This window comes from Pecten maximus, chromosome 13 (assembly GCF_902652985.1).
Source record: "Pecten maximus chromosome 13, xPecMax1.1, whole genome shotgun sequence".
Lineage (NCBI taxonomy): Eukaryota > Metazoa > Mollusca > Bivalvia > Pectinida > Pectinidae > Pecten > Pecten maximus.
Window position 1 is genome coordinate 30,228,135 of NC_047027.1, and position 12,493 is coordinate 30,240,627.

Consider the following 12,493-nt stretch of genomic DNA (forward strand, 5'->3'; position numbering starts at 1 on the left):
TAGTGCTTAAAACTCACAAAACATGCCATAAGTGGAAATTTGATATTCTTTTTAGTGAATTATATAAGGAAAATATCCTATCCTTTACCGAAACATGGCTGATGACATAATTTTGGATTCCGACTTCCCTGGTTTTTCTCCCCTTTACCGTTATTGTAGGTGACAGGGTGTTGGTATATATATGTAAGTAACAGTTTTACATTCCAGTGTAAATCAGGTTTAGAATTACCCACAGTCAAGTCCGTACGGCTGCAACTTTGGGAAATAAATATTGTACGGGAAGTTATATAGGCCCCTGATGAACCAGTATCTTCTTGGAATCCAATTGCTCATTCTATAGAACTTGCTTTTAACCGTCGATTCCGATGTAAACTTATTTCATAGTTGTAACCACTTGCTTTAGTTTACGCACCTTAACAATTTCTTTCAATCTTACCCAGAGCGTTGCAAATCCATCTTCTGCGCTGAATTATCTTCCTCTCTCCCAGATATAGTTGGTACAAGTGATATCCATCCTTAACTAACGTTTGTCGTGTCGGTGAAACTTCCTTAATCAGGCTATTACCATTGTCTTGTGTATAATACTCTCAAAAATCTCCAAATTCATTTAATCATGGTTCAAACGTTACATTTGGCTATATGACCTTGGTAACTATGACGATGACCTTGGTCACTATGACGAATACAGAGAAAGAACTTTCTAAAATCAACTGGGGCGGCACTTTAAATAGTAATGACATAGACAAAAGTGCCGACCTACTTACAGACATTATATTTAATAAAATAAAAATTAATCTTAATCATGGGTGACATATTTTGTAATAAGTAATTATATTGGCTAGAGAATTATACATACATTTTAATACGACTATAACTGTAACAGTACCGCTCCTGTATGGCTGAACAACACCATCAGGAAACTGATCCGAAAAAGAAAATATTTTCATCGAAAAACTGAGCAATTTGGTAAAGTAGATGATTGGTCTAAATTCAGAAAATACAGAAATACGAGTATAAATGCTGTTTGTAAATCCAAACAACAATATGTTAACAAACTCTGTGACCAATTTAACTACATAGTAATGATACGAGTGCTAAGGAGAGGCGGGAAATTATTAATGCTACATTTTTGTATACATTTTGTATGTCTATCGCTAATAGAAAAACAAGTGTCATCCCTCCTATGTTTGACAAAAGCCACATTAATATATACGACGATTTCGATAATGTCAATCGTTTAAAAATCATAATCTTCTATTGATGACACTAATATTGACCCCCTGTGGTAAGCTTGTCTCAAATTCATACACTTTCTGACGTTGTTATATCTCGACAAGCAATACACGCCCTTTATGCCAAGACCGTTCGTCCTGACCTGGTAAGTCCTCGTTAAATTAAGGAGTTGTCGATGTTCTAAGCTACCCGCTACCTTATTGAATCTTTCGCTTACTCCATGAATTCATACTGGAAAAGTGCTAATATTCACACCAGTTTAAAAAAGAAGATCTACTTATTTAAGTAATTATCGTTATATTTCTCAAATATCAATTGTTGGGGAAATGATGGAACGACGTGTATATAAATATGTCTACAACTATCTAATTAACAAATATATTAATCAACACCACGTCGGTCTGTCTTCAGATCCGGTGATTCCACTATATATAAACTCGTATCTATTTCTAATGACATTCTCTCTACTTTCGATAAAGGTAATCGTTCAGAATGGTCGTCTGTGATATCTTTCTACAATAAGATCTTTAGTATCATAGATTTTTTTACCTAGTTACCATGCTACGTATATACTTGCTGCCAACGTATCGTTATAAATGGTAAATAATCCCATCTAGCATACATTACGGCAAGAGTTCCCCAGGAATCAATTTCAGGTCCATTACCTTTTTATATTTTGTTAAATGACATTGTCCATATGGTGACTGATTTCGCTACTGCATTGGCGTCCCCGCCAAGCAAACAGCGACAGTGCGCCATTCGAAGAGCGACAGAAACAATACAAAAAACGACAATGCGCTTTGCGATAAAAGTACCCACAAATACGACAGGGCGAATGCATTTTCATGTCGCACTATCGCATAATTTTGTCGCACTGGCGAGCATGGCGCACTGCCGCTGTTAGCATGGCCATGGTGTCGCTCTTCGCATAGCGGGGCGCCAATGCGACATGGCCGAAATCAGGCACCATACTTATCTTAAGACATCAATTGTACTAACAAACTATTTACTTACGATACGTGACAATAAAAGACAAAAGTTGAGCCTGACCGCCAACTTTTTGAATTATACAATTCACAAGTTGTCTGAAACAAAATGTACCAATGACTGTAAGCAAGAAACTTGACTTGGTACGGAGGATAAAAATATAAAACTACCAAATTTCATAATTGTGTTCATAGTCATTCTTACCTAACCAACATTATACCCGCTTGTCACTATCAAATATACATTCTCATAACATCAGAACTAATATCTATAAAGATTCTTCGCCACTCTCTTCTTTAAATTTATGGAACGCACTTCCCGATGATATAAAGCACAATTCGTCAATTACTAACCTGAAACAATTTCTAAATGCCGATACTCATAATGTCCCTTCACATTATTAATACTGTAGAAGCAGACACGGCCAGATCCATCATGTACGATTAAAGATGAACCGCAGCTCCTTAAATAGTCAAGCGTGCTCACGAAACTTTTCTGAGTCCTCTCTGTTCTTGTAATCAGTCTTCTTCTGAAACCATAGAACATTTCCTGTTCCATTGTCCTAACTAACTGCTAATAGGAATTCATTTTTAAGGGTTTTGCTCCTAATTATAAGTTTAACCCCTTACTGCATGGTATTCCAAATATGACAGCTCGGTACAATAGAACTAGTTCTTTTTGCCCAAAACTTTATTTGTCAGTCTAAGCGTTTTTCCCCCCTTAAAAAGGCGATATCCTTTACTTTAGAATTTCAGTTTATTGTTGTGGTGTTAATTATAGATCTACATATTGTATCAGTGTAAATTATAGCCCTATATTGTCAATTTAAAATTGTATCTGCAGTTTTGTTTGTATAAGTATTTGTACTGCTTTCAACAACACATGCAGCCCCAATGGCTCTATGTTCTCTGTTATCTTACAATCAGCGTTTGTTCCTAAAATTAACAAATGCCCCGAGCATCACCTTTCCTAAACCCTTGTACCCTTTCTTTTTCTCCAACATATTTATATTTGACACATGTAACGATGTAGGGGGCGTATATTGGAATGTTTGAATTTACCGCCTTCAAAATACAATAAAATGAAGAAAAAAACGGTAAAAAACTGTGTTTTTGTTTTTAATAAAAATCGATAACATATTATATTTTTAATTGCAAAAATCTGTTTGTTAATTGAAATAGATATTCCATTATATAATAGTTGTTAACGTTGCATCATTAGGCTATTTCAACTTTGGTGGGCGTTTCATAAAGCCCATCAGAGGACCAACTTTAACAATGTTTTATTCTATGTCTCGTATGGAGCTATTTTTCAACGTATACCAATGGTTACGTCCCATTGGTAGTATGGTAAGATATTTCACCTCTTCAGTAGGATTTTCCGGCAACACTCGGAAATATAGATTTCCGAGTGTTGCCGGAAATTTCCCCGAGATGTTGCGATTGTAGCATTTTGAACTATCAGAGTTACTTCCCCTCGTTTCACTCCGTCAGAATGGTACAGCGATTGGACTTCGAAAATTTCAGAGAACTTATTGTGCTATTTTCACCTAAAATTACACAGAAAATTGTCATTTTATTTCTAAAATTTGTATCTAAGTGTTGGAAAGTTCCTATTATTCATTACTCGGGGCATAATGCTTTTACTTCAAGTGTACCCGGAACGATTTGCTATGTTAAGTTTTAAAGATGTGATTTAGGATGAAACTAAAAATGCTTATAGTCCGACTTTCATAGCAACTTTAGTTTTAGAGTAATTGGGATTGAGCCAAATACAACGTGTATCATCTTACTTATTTTCTATTATAACAGATCGTATATTTTGAATAATTTTCTATTTTAACGGGTCGTTGTAACATGTATGACATTTGAATAACGGGCCGTTTATAACGACTTACATCATATAGCCTTTATTATGAGGGCATGACCGGTTTGTTACAGTATTGATTTCGGTTATAATAATTCTAGTAATACAAGTTTAAAATGCAATTCATACACGATGTGAAATAAATGCTGAAAATTTTGAGGTTTTGTTAGCCAAAACAGCAATGGATACGTTGAATATACACTTGAAGATACCGTTATTTGTGATTTTAGGATAATTGTCCGAAATTGATAAAACTTGTCCATGACAGATCAGTAACTCCCAGACAAGATTCATAGAGTATATTTTCAACAAATAAGGTTAATTATCATATAGACAAACCTTTGAGATACGAATTTTATTCGCTTGTAAGGAAAACGAAACTCACTGAATTCCAAAAATAATGTGTTTGATTTCAACAACTTCTTATAATAAAGTTCAAGCTCAATTTACGTACAACCTGTAAAAGCATATCATCGGAACATTTTTGAAGTGCATGGAAACCAAACGCGTGAACTCACAAGCAATTATCGGCGTGTGCCGATTAGAACACAAGAAATCACAGACACCTGTAGTGCAGTGACAGGTGGACCGTAATTTCACACCTGGTAATTGTTTAGCCCACTCAGAGACCTATATAGGTCTCTGGCCCACTCCAACTTGCGAATTCGTAATCTCTCCGAATATGTTTGTTTATACATCTTTAAAAGTCCTGTTTTAAGTGAAGATATGACTTGCGACACACGAATGGAAACTAAAACCACAAGGATCTCGATCACTTCACGATAATGACACGGAAAAAAAAAATGAAAAAAATCACACACGAAAATCATTGCGAGTTTATAAGTTTAAGTATTAATTATGATTAGTCACGATGAAATAAATTGTATGCGTTTAATCATAAAAAACGGAGATAAAATGATGGTTTTAATAAGTACCTATGCTTTGTACCTGTACAGAAAGTATGAATTATATTATAATTGTTGCGAATTACTTTTATATAATTTCACTGACAACGATCGTATATAAATTATATCTTTCTCAAGAATTTAATCGTTCATAATCCCTGAGACCATGACATGTAAAATATGGGATAAAATCTGTATATGTAGAAGATTGTTGTAGACTTCAACTCTGGTATTTATATGGGAGAGATTTAGTCTATTGTAGATCATGATGATTATGATATATTACTTTCTGAATTAAGTGTCCTTCATGACTAGAAACGGGTTTTGTACAGAATATAACGCATTAATTTACTGTACGTGTGTATCGTCTTTCCCCACAAACCAGAGTATCCAGAACTGTTGTATTGTTGGTATGTTTATTTGAATATTACTTTGCGAATAAAACGGCACATATTTTATTTAGAAATGTTGATGCTGTGTTCCTTTCTTTAGTAATGAGTAATAAATGGTAAGCACATAACTAATATACATTTATTGGTGATTGACCGACTATTACACCAGTAAAATCAGAGCGTGCGGGCGGCCGAGTGGTTAAGGTGTCCCGATACTTTATCACTAGCCCTCCACATCTGGGTTGCGAGTTCGAATCCAACGTGGGGCAGCTGCCAGATACTGACCGTAGGCCGGTGGTTTTTCTCCGGGTACCCGGGTTTTCCTCCACCTCCAAAACCTGACACGTCCTTAAATGACACTGGCTGTTAATAGGACATTAAAGGAACTAAATGGCTAGATTCCACTTTAATAATATATAAAAAAGGGTAAACGCTTTAAAATGATGTAAAAAGTTATGCACTTTATGTTAATTATACATTTCAAAAGTGTCCATAACAATTTGTTAAAATGTAATGAAAAAAATAAAATAAATTTGATCAACCTAGTAGTTATTTCATATTATTATTTTTCGATGTGTGTAAACAAATACCTATGCGTACCTATGCGCATGCGCGATGCGGGAAATTGGAAACATCATAACAAAGATGGCGAACACCCGATCTAAGTGAAAGGGTTCTGAATCAGTTTTAACCGAGAGCATGAAGAAACGAAGAATCGATAACGTGATTTTAACTTCACAAAGACGAACACGTATCTTAGAGACAGAGCAAGCAGATGGCATCAGTTAATAAAGACCGAAGGGATTAAAACAGACCCTCCGTTGGCCAAGCTAATGCCTTGAACAGGTTAGTTGACTAGTTGACAGCACCGGACTTCGATGTTTCGTAGATCAACTGTCGTGTACGCCCAGATGATGACTTGATAGTACTTGATGGTACATAATTATCATAAATGGTAACAACTGATATCGAGATTAAGCTTAAGAAAGGTCATGTAGTGTTAACACGGCATGAATCGCTTGGTATTGGCCTCCACAAGACCGAAATGGGCGTACAAATCGAAGGGGGCGCCCAAGAGGGGGTTTTGACATTTGTCAAATTAATCGTATTATACCAGAAAGTAAACTTGATGACTTTATGCTTTTGTTAGACTGTCTGTATATTACACATTGGGTTTACATTGTGTTATTAATATTCCGTTGTACAGTTTTGAAAGCATATAAAGCGTATAGGCGTCAAGTTTGATTACATGTTCTGGTCTATAGTATATGACATAATGTAATCAGTTTAAAAACATAACCAATTCCTATATTGGTTTGTAATCAGATACCACCAACCGATCAATTTTCGATAACATATTTTTCTAATTAAAATGAATGGCTTTGACATATTATTTTTGTTTAACAGCTACTATACCAATAATGGATTTTTTGTAATTAATAATTTGAATCAGAAAAAGTGAACCAATCAGTTTTGACCACTATAATTCATGCATGAGCTGCATGCATGTGTAGCAGGACTGGACTGGGTCGATCATCAGTGACCAGGTAGCTCAATTGGTAGAGCATCTGACTGGTGTTCGGAGGTCCGGGTTGGAACCCCGGTCTGGCCGCTTACGCTACATTAATTCTGGAGTATCAATTTTGTGAATTTAGTAATTCATTTATTTTTTTTTGCATTATATATTAATACTGATTGATTCACCAAATTAATGTAATAACACCATTATTAGTGTTTTCTATATCAAAACTATTTGTGAGACAAATTGTACTGTGCATTTACTGTTTTTTGTATTATCAACATCATAAGTCACTGTTCTGCCATGATATTCTGATAAATTAGGGTTGCATCTTTAGGTCACCTGAGATGAAGTATGAAGTGACCTATTATATTCTAACTGACTTTTGTCCGTCGTCTTGCGTTGTTTGTCTTTAAACAATTTGTCAATAGGCTTTCATGGTCAAAAGGTCAACCAAAACTGTGGATAACATAGTCCCAACCCCCAGGGACCTGAGGGGCAGGGTCACAAAGGGTCAAATTGACTAAAATTTAAAAGATCTCAGCTCCCAGATATGGTAGAATCATATACTGGTAACAGATAGCAAGGTCTTGCTGTTGTGATAATTTACATAGTCAACGGAGTTTTGACCTGCATTTATTTAATATATCTGTTTTTCTTTTATATTTGGAACACGTCCGCTGTTACACGACCGTCAAATCATTTTAATTATGGTAGAATCTACTGTTTACTTTTGTTTACTCGACTTGCATCTCTGGCGCTGTTATACCATTTTTACTTTGTAACTGAACTGTTTCAATCTTATTCAAGAATATTCTAGTATAGTATATAACCCCTTATTGTATGCATGTGTGTGTTAGGTAGCTAGGAATATTTTTTTATTGTTTGAAAAACTGTTTAAAACCCATACATTAAAATCAATTCTAGAAACTGACTAATCCGTTATAATAAAACATGTAATGTTAATCCTAATGGTTCTGATGTAAATATCACCTTTATAGCTGCCTAGTGGAGACATTCTCCATATAAAATACTGATGTACAACATCGCAAACTAATGGAGATGGATGGTTATTTTAAGGGAGTTCTGCCAAAAATAAGGGAGAGTGCGCGACTTAAATATAAATATTTTTACTCAGATTTAAAGCAATATATACATTTTAAAAGTGATGAAGAATATTTATATTTATTTGAAATATTAATCATGCAATAAAAAAAGCAAAAAGTTATAAAAGGAAAAATGCAATTAGTATACACTCTCATAATATCATCATTCTCAGTAAATCTTTTCATGAATATTCCAGATTTTGTATACTGTCTTTGTCATGGACCAGTTATTGTAAACATCATGATTAGTTTTATTTCTTCTTTATAAATCAACAGACCTCTTATCGAGGTGAAAACTGGGAAACTACTATCTTTAAAAATTGTGTATGCTGTGCTACACAATCTTATTGCTGTAAAACCCGGAAGTTCCAGAGCCAATATGGCTGCACCCATGTCAGACACTGTGTATATATAACATATAGAGCATTAATGTGAGTTATACTCAGTTTGTTCTTCACTAGTACTGCCGATATTGTGTCGCGGTACGAGTCAAAATTTGCCTTTGTCATTAATGAGTTATCAATAGAAAAAATAGGCAACATTTTTACATTCAACAAAATATAATGATACGAACAAATATTTATCTGAAATTTGAACAATGCTGTTACTAGTGATCGTATAGATCATTTATTTTTGGATAAAATTACACAGCTGGTCAACTGTTTTCTATATATATATATCGTGGAAAATGAGGTGTAACTGCATAGAAATTGTCAACATCAGTATGAAAATGTAATCAACATATCAATTTACAGTATAAGTGCCTTGTTATGTGTGTATGTTATGTTACCATTCCAGTAGTAAAGGAATACGTATCTTATTGTATTACAGTAGTGAAAAGAAGTGCCTGCCTACGAGGATTTCCATATATTTTCAAGGAAAAGATGTATGTTTTGAAAAGTGTTGAAAGTGACATGCAGGTAAGTGAAGTTTATATTTCATATCATATAAACAGAAAGTATGTACTAAGATTGACTACTGATCCATTCACACCTTCATGCTGCATTTAGTTGAAACTTTATGTTTTGTAATGGAAACACTTTCAAAAGTGTAAACAACTACAAGATTGTTTTGAAAAATCGGAAATATTCCTTCATGTAACTATATATTAAATTATGTTTGTGCTAATTTCAGGAGGACTAAGCAGGGATGAAACTGAAGTACCATGACGTCATGACAATCATGGATGATGACTTTTGTGTTGAAATAGATGGGGAACAAATCATTCAGTGCAATTCTTTAGCGGATTTTTTTTTTTGCGGACTTCTCATCATTATATATGCTTTCAACTAAGCATATCCTAGGAATTGGCCAAACATTCCTCTTCATTCAGAAAGTCATCTCAGGACTACATGATGAATTCGAAGAACTGGACAGAAAGCTCTCATCGGTGGTGTCCGAAATAACTAGGGCGATGAATTATGTTTTTTGGACTTTATAATAGGCAGAATATCATTTTTAAGGGGATTCTGGGGCGTTAAAAATGCTCATATTCATCTAGAAACTAGATAAGAGTCTGGAAACAGAAAACTTGATCCTGAAAAGAGATACAGGTGGTAATTTTATTTGATCCTGAAGTCTCTACAGGTGGTAGGTTTCTGTGAAGGGCTGAGATTAATTATTAATGATTGCCTTTTGCTATTTTTAATTAGTTGTATATCAAAATTGAAAACAAATCACATTATTGCATACATAAAATCCTGTGTAGCTTGGAAAATGAATGACATATTATTATGTTTAATTTTTATGCTGCTATGTGTCCCAAGATGTTGAAAGAGTCACACCTTTGGAATAAAGTTGAATTATCTACATTCCAAAGAAAATCACATCTTTTTATTATTTATAGTAATTTGTATATATTATCACTAAGAGATTTTTCAAGACAAACATTTCATGATGATGAAATATTTTCACTAGATCAATTATTAATTTATCAGCTGCAACTTTCTTTTTTCGCCTGATGTTTTACACAAGTGACAGACATTAGTTCGTCAAAAAGGTGATCTCCCGTGGTTAATAGTGTATTAGTTATTTGTCAAGGTACGATTTCAATAATTTCATCAAAATCAGAACTTATTTTACATCATTACTTCGTCAAAGTGACGTTATTGCTTCGTCAAAGTGACATCATCACTTCGTCAAAGTGACATACGTGCTTCGTCAAACTGACATCATTACTTCGTCAAAGTGACATTGTTACTTCGTCAAAGTGGCATTGTTAATTCGTCAAAGTGGCATTGTTACTTCGTCAAAGTGACATCATTACTTCGTCAAAGTGACATCATTACTTCGTCAAAGTGACATTGTTACTTCGTCAAAGTGACATACGTACTTCGTCAAAGTGACATTATTACTTCGTCAAAGTGACAAACGTACTTCGTCAAACTGACATCATTACTTCGTCAAAGTGACAAGGATCACATCGTCAAAAAGACGACTTTGATTCCTCAACTTTACTATTTGACCAGTCATTTTAAGGACAATCAACTTGACGAATTAAATTTGTCAAACTGACAAACTATTTTTTTCAGTGTGTTAGCAAAATTAGACAAATTACTTGAAAATAAAGGAGATATATTTTATGTTAGAAGAAATTTAAAAGCAACAAAACTAAATTAAATTACCTGTGGTCAATGTGGGGTATCGGTTTATCTGTCTTGTAATCGATGTGGGGTCTCGGTTTATCAGTCTTGTAATCGATGTGGGGTCTCGGTTTATCAGTCTTGTAATCGATGTGGGGTCTCGGTTTATCTGTCTTGTAATCGATCTGGAGTCTCGGTTTATCAGTCTTGTAATCGATGTGGGGTCTCGGTTTATCAGTCTTGTAATCGATGTGGGGTCTCGGTTTATCTGTCTTGTAATCGATGTGGGGTCTCGGTTTATCAGTCTTGTAGTCGATGTGGGGTCTCGGTTTATCTGTCTTGTAATTGATGCGGGATCTTGGTTTATCAGTCTTGTAATCGATGTGGGATCTCGGTTTATCTGTCTTGTAATCGATGTGGGGTCTCGGTTTATCTGTCTTGTAATTGATGCGGGGTCTCGGTTTATCAGTCTTGTAATCGATGTGGGATCTCAATTTCTAACAACCACAATAAATGTATAAGCATTCATATATGCTTTAGATTATGAAAACTCGATAGAGTTTTACAAAATGAATTCATACATATACAATTTGTACAATGTATAATGTATGTGTATAATGATTTTTAAAAGTTATTGTTAGCATTTTGTTACATCATGCACCGTCACTATTCTAGATATATACTGATCTTTTCAGAGGATCTGATGACAGGTGTTAAATACTATACGTCTATACTACTTCTTGTCAGACATGGCCTGTTGCTACTACTTATTAAACAATGGATCAAGAATAATGTTTGTGTAAGACCATATAAAAATTTCCAGGCACGTATACATAGCTGACGACGGATTTGATTAGCAAGCACCACGAGTGCGCCCCTCCCTCCCCTCCCTTAAATTGAAATAAAGGATTTTAAATTGTGGCAATTTGATCGTAATTGGATACCCTGTGTGATCTATCATTACACAAATAATTAACATAAAAATGGACCATTCATATATGATTTACTGCTTTGATGAAATATCCATACCTTTTTAGTTTTATTATGTTTACAAGTAAAAAAATAATGTTGTCTGGTGACTAAAGAAGTTCCAGCGTTAAGAACAAACAACTGACAGTCAAAGATATTGTCACTCTTGAGAATGTCCAATGAAGAGTTACCAAATTAGTTCAGAACATATCGGACATAGATGTAACCTTCCTGAAAGACTCCCCACATCTAGGCATACAATCAATTCAGTATAGGAGAAAAAGATACAATATGATCCATGATATATAATCCTTAATGGGCTTGACATATATATAAATACTGAAGAAATGTTTCACGTAGCTGGATCAAACATAACAAGGGGGCACAGTAAAATCAGTAAAACCACATACAAGAATTAATATCAGGAAACACTCTTTCCCAGTTAGAGTTATTGGTGATTGAAACAGTCTATCGTCAGCAGTGATCATTCATCAACTCACCATCAGTTAACTCATTTAAGAGTAACCTCAACAGGCACTGGAACAACATTGATATCAAATCCAGCCCGTCTTGCTACTAGATTAAAGATATGAAAAAAATGTATGAAATTAATAAAGTGCATAGTAGTGTACAGTACTAGTCCTGTCAGAGGGACACGCATATATATGTGTGTGTGTGTGATTTTGTGTGTGTGTGTTACTGTATATACTAACTTGCATGATTGACAATCAGTCCATCACCAAATAAATAACACCAATGTTAAGATAAGATATCTAAACAGGTGGTCAATGAGCAAATATGCTTGCTTATTAGAAGACCCGACTATAGTAATTGCTAAATCGTTTAACTTGAAACATGAAGTGACCGCAAGCAAAGCGAATGTATAATGAAATGACTCTTCCTTCTTCTTTGATACATTTATTAAAGGTATGTA

The 12,493-nt window shown here is 34.5% G+C and overlaps 1 long non-coding RNA gene across 1 annotated transcript; it reads left to right on the forward strand.

The window, feature by feature from the left end:
- The first annotated feature begins 6,024 nt into the window (after nt 1-6,024).
- On the forward strand, nt 6,025-9,831 carry LOC117341422. The gene is made up of 3 exons (XR_004535627.1): nt 6,025-6,229; nt 8,840-8,928; nt 9,143-9,831. It is a non-coding gene; the product is annotated as an uncharacterized LOC117341422 (long non-coding RNA).
- Nucleotides 9,832-12,493: the final 2,662 nt, after the last annotated feature.